Below are 8,048 nucleotides of genomic sequence, written 5' to 3'. Positions count from 1 at the left end.
TTAGACCTCGTTTGCACGTAAAAAGTGGCGCTGATTGGTAAGACCGTGAATATAAAGTGCATTTTAGCGGTGACACCTGGCTATATACTTTAGAGCTTGCCGTATAATGATTGCCTTCATATTGATTTTGTGTTTTGTCACGGCCGCTTGATGAAAAAGCTTCATCCAGAGGGCGTGGTTTTGTAGAGCCCATCTATATGATGAAAAAAGCTTGTTTGTTTGTCGGCAAGGAGAGCGTACATTATTGACTATTTAGAGGAAAACAAAGGTGCTCCATGACGGACACAATTCGTGTTCACTATAATATCAAGGATTTAAGAAAAATTAACGAGAACGCCACCGGCATCGCAACAGGAAATGTTAATCACGCTTAAGCGAGTTTCGTTTCCATAGCGAGTAAGGCATTGAATGTACATGAAAGCGCTTGTTATTTCTATAAAATGAGTTTTATGACGTAGAATTTGAAAGAAGTTGCACATTCAAGGCAAAACCAACATATATTTATTGCGCAATTTCGTCGTCGCGCCATTAGTGCCATCAAATCAAGCCATGTGACACCGACAATTTATTGGTATTTAGGCACTTGATATCTTAATCTCTAATTACATTAGAAGCGTCCCAGTGAACCAGGTATAATTTGCATGTGTAGGTAAGTGCATTAGGTTTGCCCGTGTGAACCTGATAATAACGTTACAAACGGTAAACAACACTGCGAACTCTTGTTCTGGACAAACATGTATGTAGCACTGCGTACACAGCTGGATGAGCTGCTATACGTAATACTTTTTCATGTCGCATGCACTGTGCACCGACGTCTGTGGCCAAGTCACGCGGCGCATTATCATTGTACATAGCCCCTTTTAGACTTCCCCCGAGAATCAAACAAATAAAAAAAAAACAATAGCTTGTTTCGAAGATTCCGAAATATCTCCTTGCTCTATTGCAATAATCAGTGGGGGCAAGAAAAGAAGAGGGGTCAAACTGACGAACCGTGAAAGCATCTTTTCTTTCGTCCAAAGCCGCTTCACTGGAAGTGAACGCAGAGCCACAGAGCACGCGGTTTGCGCTCTTTCAGTTTAGGAGTAGATGGGTGAATACAACGTATTTCTGGAGTAAATGAGAGAAAATCGACCTCAGACCACCTCTTGAATTGAAATGACAACGTCTAAAACGCCCGTGATTGTGTACGCTGGATTCTCGGTGACAATGACCGTGAAGCAGTTACGGGGGGGGGGGGGGGTCAGGTCGGCCTCAGGGGGGGTTACAACCCCCAAAACCCCCCCCGTCGGTGCGCCACTGGGGCGTGCAAACACGGTGTCACAAATTAGCGTGTTATAAAGCGCGCGCGCGGCCGCTTTCAAGCAGCTGCGCGACAGAACGGCGCAAGTCGCGCGACCAAGAGGCGCGAACGACGAAAAAAAAACAAGCATCAAAAGACGCCGGCGCGCCGCATCCTCCTCACCCACTGGAGCCAGACGCAGTCAACACGATCGAACGCCCGGCAAAGCCTGGATCTTTCTAGAAGGAAAGGGTGACGCATCCGCGAGAGATGCCGCCGCGATTCGAACCTACGAGAAAGCTCTCGCCCTTTCTCTAGCCTCAGCTGTATTGCACGCCGAAGAACCCTCCCGACGCTTCGGGAAACCGGGGAAGAAGGGATAAGTGCGAACGACGAGAGTCGGGGAGGCAGTCGAGAAGGAGACAGTCAGCGAAGGAGTGAGCGAGTCAGTCGGCCCGGATATGGTGAAGTTACGCTAAGTGTGGCTCCGTTAGCCAAAGAAGACGTGTTTATGATGGTGTGCGGTCAGTCGATCGTCGATTTGGAAGAATCCGATGACGACACCGTGTGAGCCGTGACAAGTCACGACGACGGTTGAGCTACGACGATCAACGCTGGAGCTGGCGTGAGTGTTTCCTTGAAGAGAAGCATTCGATTACCGTCCAAGTATTGTGGACTGGATACGCCATTGTTTATTCAGGACTTTAACAGTCGTTGAATAGTTGTAATGCATGCGATTGCATTCGTAGCGTGTGATCTGTTTGTTTAGCTCCCGTTGTGTAAACACCATCTGAGTTATATTGTGAAGTTGTAACTGGTACCAGCCGAGTGTGCATGTGTTTGGGATATTTGTATTGCCTTAACCGAGAATACATTTCGTTTTCGTTTGTGTTGTCGACTCTCGGCTCTGTCTCGGTCTTTGGACCACAACCGGCGTTCGCTGGCGCACCAAAGGACCAACTCTAAATTGTCCGCGCTTTCGTGGTGCGTTTTCGGAGGGCCGTGACGCCAGCTTTTAGAATCCGCCCGGCGATTGCCAACCCGATTAACGGGACAAGTGACACACGGACACAAGAAAGAAGTCAGGACACAACAAACGCCGACTTCTTTCTTGTGTCCGTGTTTGCACGCGCTGTCTATTTAGAATGAATATTTACCAACTAGCTCAGCTCTCTGTTATTCTATGTATGTCGTACGAGTCTGTGCCCTCTGAGCTAATGTGTGCTCCACGCGCTTTGCGTTAGAATCGCCGAAGCACTTGTGCGCTTGCTCAACAAAGCGTTCCCAGGTCGTGAACATGTCCTCGTGGACAGCGGTGTCAGTTAGCGAAAATACGTGACTGAGCTGCGCTTCTGAGTTCCAGCCGTTGCTTCAGCTCACCCGCTTATAGTTCTTGAGCGTCGACGTCTTCTCTTGTGGTCCCGCCGAAGTTTGGTGGCACTCGGTGGTGTGGCATGTAATCCGTCGGAGTTGGCCTCGATGCGTCAGGGTCATCTGCGAAGGCGGGAGTCTGGCAAGGTCCATGCTTGTCTTACCCCGCATCTCTTACGTACTTCGGAGTAGCTTTGAAATGGGCACCGTCTCTCGCCTTGTGTTCCGCTGGCACTTAATTGTCGGGGCCCTTAACCACGGTATGAGTATAATGGAGGGCTCCGGAAATGTCGACCACCTGGGGTTCTTTAACCTCAATCTAAGTACACGGGCCTCAAGCGTCTCCGCCTCCATCGGACTTGGTAATATCGCACGAGCGTCGACCCCAGGATACGGTAGTTTCTAGTACCGGCGATAAGCGATACGATGATGAGCGTCACACCAGCTTTCTGAACACATGATCGCACGGATGAGGTTGATAGTGCGTATTGATCTCTAAGCTACAGCGTAGCAGGCGGCGCTCGCGCATCACGTAGGAAATCTCGCTTATATTAGGCGCTACCAGGTCCAGGGGTCAACGCTGTCGCGATATTATTAAAAATGGCAAGGGTACACTATCTGCAGACCGTCGTGTCGGATTGTAAGGTACACAATAAGCGACGAGCTGAAGTGAATATCTTGCAAGGCTGGAACCGTTTCAATCCATACAGGCATCAGCACGCCAGAATTTTTTTCGGGGGGGGGGGGGGTTCAATCATACTTGTATTTCGTGCGTGCGTTTGTGCGCGTGTGCGTATATATATATATATATATATACATATATATATATATATATATATATATATATATATATATATATATATATATTATAAGTGTAGGTATGGTTCAATGGGCCAGTTCTTCTCGAGCAATGGGTATAATACAACGGAGGCGTTGTCAACAGTGATATTAATATGTATTTCCCAACAGTTTCGGGAGGGGACCTCCCTTCCTCGGGAGATGAGTTAAAACTGAGTTTTAACTCATTCCCCGAGGATGGAGGTTCCCTCCCGAAACTGTTCGGAAATAAATATTTATATCACTGTTGACGACGCCTCCGTTGTATTATACCCATATATATATGAAGGAAAGAAGTGTTAATTTGTAAGGGCTCGTTTTCTTTGTTATACACAATATTAATGAGCACTAACAGACAATAATGCCAAGGAAAGTATCGGGGATGTTTTTAGTAGTAAATGTAAGGTAAATGTGAAGAAAGAAAAGTGGACGAAAAGATAGCTTGCCGCGGGCAGGGACCGAACCTGCGACCTTCGAATAACGCGTCCGATGCTCTACCAACTGAGCTACCGCGGCGGCCATCCCTCCGTCCACTTTATAGGGTATCTATGTACATTTAAACGTGGGAGCGTCAGTCAGCGCCGCCAGTAGCCATGACGGCGAGTGTGGAACACTCTTTTTTGCCTGTTGGCGTCACGTAGCACGTGAACTTATTATACGAGGTGGCAGCTGACCAATAATCCCTCGCATACCATCTGAAAGCATCAAGTCTTCCAGATCGAGACCCTTGATATGAAGAAGGAAAGAAGTGTTAATTTCTAAGGGCTCGTTTTCTTTGTTATACACAATATTAATGAGCACTAACAGACAATAATGCCAAGGAAAGTATAGGGGATGTTTTTAGTAGTAAATGTAAGGTGAATGTGAAGAAAGAAAAGTGGACGAAAAGATAGCTTGCCGCGGGCAGGGACCGAACCTGCGAGCTTCGAATAACGTATTAACGCAGTTACCTTACATTTACTACTAAAAACATCCCCTATACTTTCCTTGGCATTATTGTCTGTTAGTGCTCATTCATATATATATATATACAATAACAGAGAGCTGAGCTAGTTGGCAAGTATTCATTCTAAAAAGACAGGGCGTGCAAACACGGACACAAGAAAGAAGTCAGGACACCACAAACGCCGACTAACAACTCAGTTGTTAGTCGGCGTTTGTGGTGTCCTGACTTCTTTCTTGTGTCCGTGTTTGCACGCCCTGTCTTTTTAGAATGTATATATATACGCTTGCGAAATTGAAACATTTCGGGGGGGGGGGGGGGGGTCGAACTCCACAAACCTACCCCCCCCCCTGGCTATGCCAGTGACAAGCATCTGTTCAAGTGGCGCAAGAATTGTGTGTTTATCACCTTTGACGTTGCGAAAAAGTGTTTGTCCGCAGGCCTCAGTGGCAGGTATTGCCTCTTTATTTATAAAGTACCGTGCTGAGAATTTTGTCACAACTACCAGTGGTCGGCCGGGAAACCGTTGGTCGGCCGGACGCTGATCGGCTTCACCTTGAGCCCGTCGGCGTCCTCGAGTCGACGGCTCTTGCGCTCCTTGTACTTGTGGTAAAGCCACGTGGTCGCCTGGGTCCCGTATTCCAGCACATTCAGGAATGACACGCCGATCCAGATGCCGATGAAGCCGCCCAGGTACGAGAACAACTCGATTTGCTGCGTCATAAGAAATGGGTTGCTGTTGTATGTATATATACGAAGCAAAACCGAAAAGCTTCACATGTTTTATTACGGGGAAGTTTTTATTATCGCGGTGAATGCAGCGTTTGTGCTGTGGACTCTGCGATAAGACCTGCAACGCATTACACGTCCGTCCCATTCGGCGCGTTTTCAATAGAAGTTCAATTTTGTCAATGCCTTAACACACCGCGAGGTGGTGACCTTTGCCCAAGCGTCGTAAAAGCGTCGGCCTAGCTCATAGCATCACGCTCATGGAGGAAAGAAAAAAGTTCGGAGGGAGCGCGCCTATCTTCCACAAGCCAACCTCCTCTGAAGCCGCTCCCTTGTCGTTTCTCCTTTCCCTCTTGGTCTTCGGTGCGTTGCCTGCAGGGAAGTGAGCCTTGTTTGGTTCACGGTAGGTTCTAGTTGACACCGGGTTAGAAGCACGTTGACAAGCGTCGGCCGTCTGCCGCGGTGAGCTTGGTGCGTCGAGGTGCATTGATTTCGGTCGCTCGTTCCTTAGACGCTGCTTGTCGTACTTCCTGCCGATTTGAAAGGGCTTTTGTGTCCTCACTTTTAAAAGGGGGCATAAAATACATCACACGCGCGCACGGGATCAACGCGCGTAACGAATAGCTTTTTTTCCCTCCTAGTGGTGTCAAACTTGCACGTGCCACGCTCGTGCACCTCAACACACAGCACCTCATGGTATGTGCATTCCGGGGCGCGTCTTGCCTGCTCGATGATTCGAACGAGAACGTTGTGGCTGTTGTGGCAGATAGAGATGACCACAGGCGAAAGAGCGCCCAATGCGCCACGTGCGCACTCGCGAAATAATGCAAGCTGCGTGAGCCAGCACATATCCATGATGCCTCCACGGAGGAACGGGAAAAAGATACGACGCAGCCATCGACGCCGCCATGGAAGAAAATGCATGGGTTAATGGCCTCAGAGACGCTACACGTAAAACTCACCACTTGCATATCACGTGGGGCTGCTCATTTCCCAGCATGCCCCTGTTTCATTCTTCTTGGCTGGGCTTCAAAAGTGTCACGTGACGCTCCCTTCTAGTTTTTTTATTTCTCCATGATCACGCTAATCCAAACCAAAAATAGCTCTGCGACGCGCGTCTGCGTTACCTGGCTGTAACACCGCGTTCCCCGCTCACGCGCTCGCCCCGAGAAAAATCGCGGCCGGGCTACCGGGGCGGCTTGACGCGCTTTGCGTTTGCCTCCAGTCCGGCCGTGGTGTTCAATCACATTTTAACATGCCGCGGGATGGCGACCAAGTTCCGCGTCCAATATGCGACGCCCTTCTGGCTATCACACCTCGTTCTCTGATTACGCTTTCACCGCTAACTACTACAGTTACCGCAAGGGTTTGTTTAATCATTCAACATGGACGCTAGTCGTCGGGGTGGAGACCAATCATCAAAGTGGGTGCGTACACGTTAAACGGTGCCACAGCTGCCAGACATCAAGTCTGCGAACGCTAACTTTTTTGGACTACGTAACATAAACGCAAGCATAAAAAAGGAAATCAAATCGGTAGTATGTTCAAGTAAGGAAGCTTATCCCGTAAAGGATTTTCGTTTCTTGCTAGTCGGATGCATGCAACATGTCGGATTTATGTGTTTCACTGCAGGGGGCTTTTATTTCACTACCGCGAAAGTCAACGAAGCCTTCGTGTAAAAGTATTCTCTATTACACTTGTTTTGCGCAACGCATTCGTATCGTTCAAATATATTTATGCAAGCATGGCTGTCTAGCCCGGAAATAGGGACACCATTTTCGAAGGGGAGTTTACTCTGCCATACAAATCTCCTGTATACAGCAGAAGGAGCTTGACGTGGGCGAGTTGGTGTAGCATACTGAATGAAAAAACGATGCGCAAAAAAAAAACACACACAAAAAACACGAGGACTTCATGTCGCGATAGAGCCGTAGCCGTAGTCATGGTGGTGATATTGGTTTTCTTCATGCATGAGTATTCGTGTTTCTTCAAATAAACTCAGTTGATAGGTTGTGCTCGTCTGCTGTAAGTGTTCCTTATAGTCCTCGTGTTTTTTGCGCATCGTTTTTTCATTCAGTACACCTGTATACAGAGACGGCTCTGAGCAAGTGTGAAGCCTAGCAAATGCTGATATTTTACTTTGATATTAAAATCCATTTTTCCATGGTGCTCCTACCTACATCGACACTAGCTTGACGTCAAGCCACGGTACTAATATTGGTGACGTGGCGCAGCAGTCTGGCTAGTTTTGATAACGTCAGGGACCAAAACTTCCAAAATGGCCGCTTGTGCGTCACCAATGGAGCCACAGTGCGAAGCGGTCATGGAAACGTCACGATATCTTGCGCGAGCACGTGACGAGAAGCTTATACCGTGTTGTGTCGTCAGGGTGCAGTAGGAACCAAAACTAGCTTTTAAAAACACACTGTAATTACTTTTTCAGGGTACACTCACAAGAATGAATGAATGCTATAGCAACAAATTGTAATGTCACGCGAAAAACGGCAAGCAGCTCGAAACTTGCAAGGCTCTGCTCAAGCAGAAAGGACGCACGGAACGAACATACACAGGATGAGCGCGAACTGTCACAGTTGTAACTTATTTTTCTGTGAGCAGGGCGCTCCTTTCGCAAAAGCTGCCGCTGCATTGAGCGAAGTGACCTTCGTGCTCTCAACGCCAACTTGCGGTGAGAGCACAAGACATACAAACCACCGCCACCACGAGATAAGCGCGCGCACGAGCGACTACACCCTGTAGAAGCGCGCACTCATCGCGACGCGTGGGGCGGTGATCTTTAAAGGAGTCCTGACACAAATTTTCGCCCCGCGTTTTTTTGCTGCAATGTGTTGCTGGGGGCCTGTTAGTCATAACACGGCACATCGTTTGCTG

The sequence above is a fragment of the Rhipicephalus sanguineus genome, chromosome 10 (assembly GCF_013339695.2).
Source record: "Rhipicephalus sanguineus isolate Rsan-2018 chromosome 10, BIME_Rsan_1.4, whole genome shotgun sequence".
Taxonomy (NCBI): domain Eukaryota; kingdom Metazoa; phylum Arthropoda; class Arachnida; order Ixodida; family Ixodidae; genus Rhipicephalus; species Rhipicephalus sanguineus.
This window is presented reverse-complemented; position numbering follows the sequence as displayed.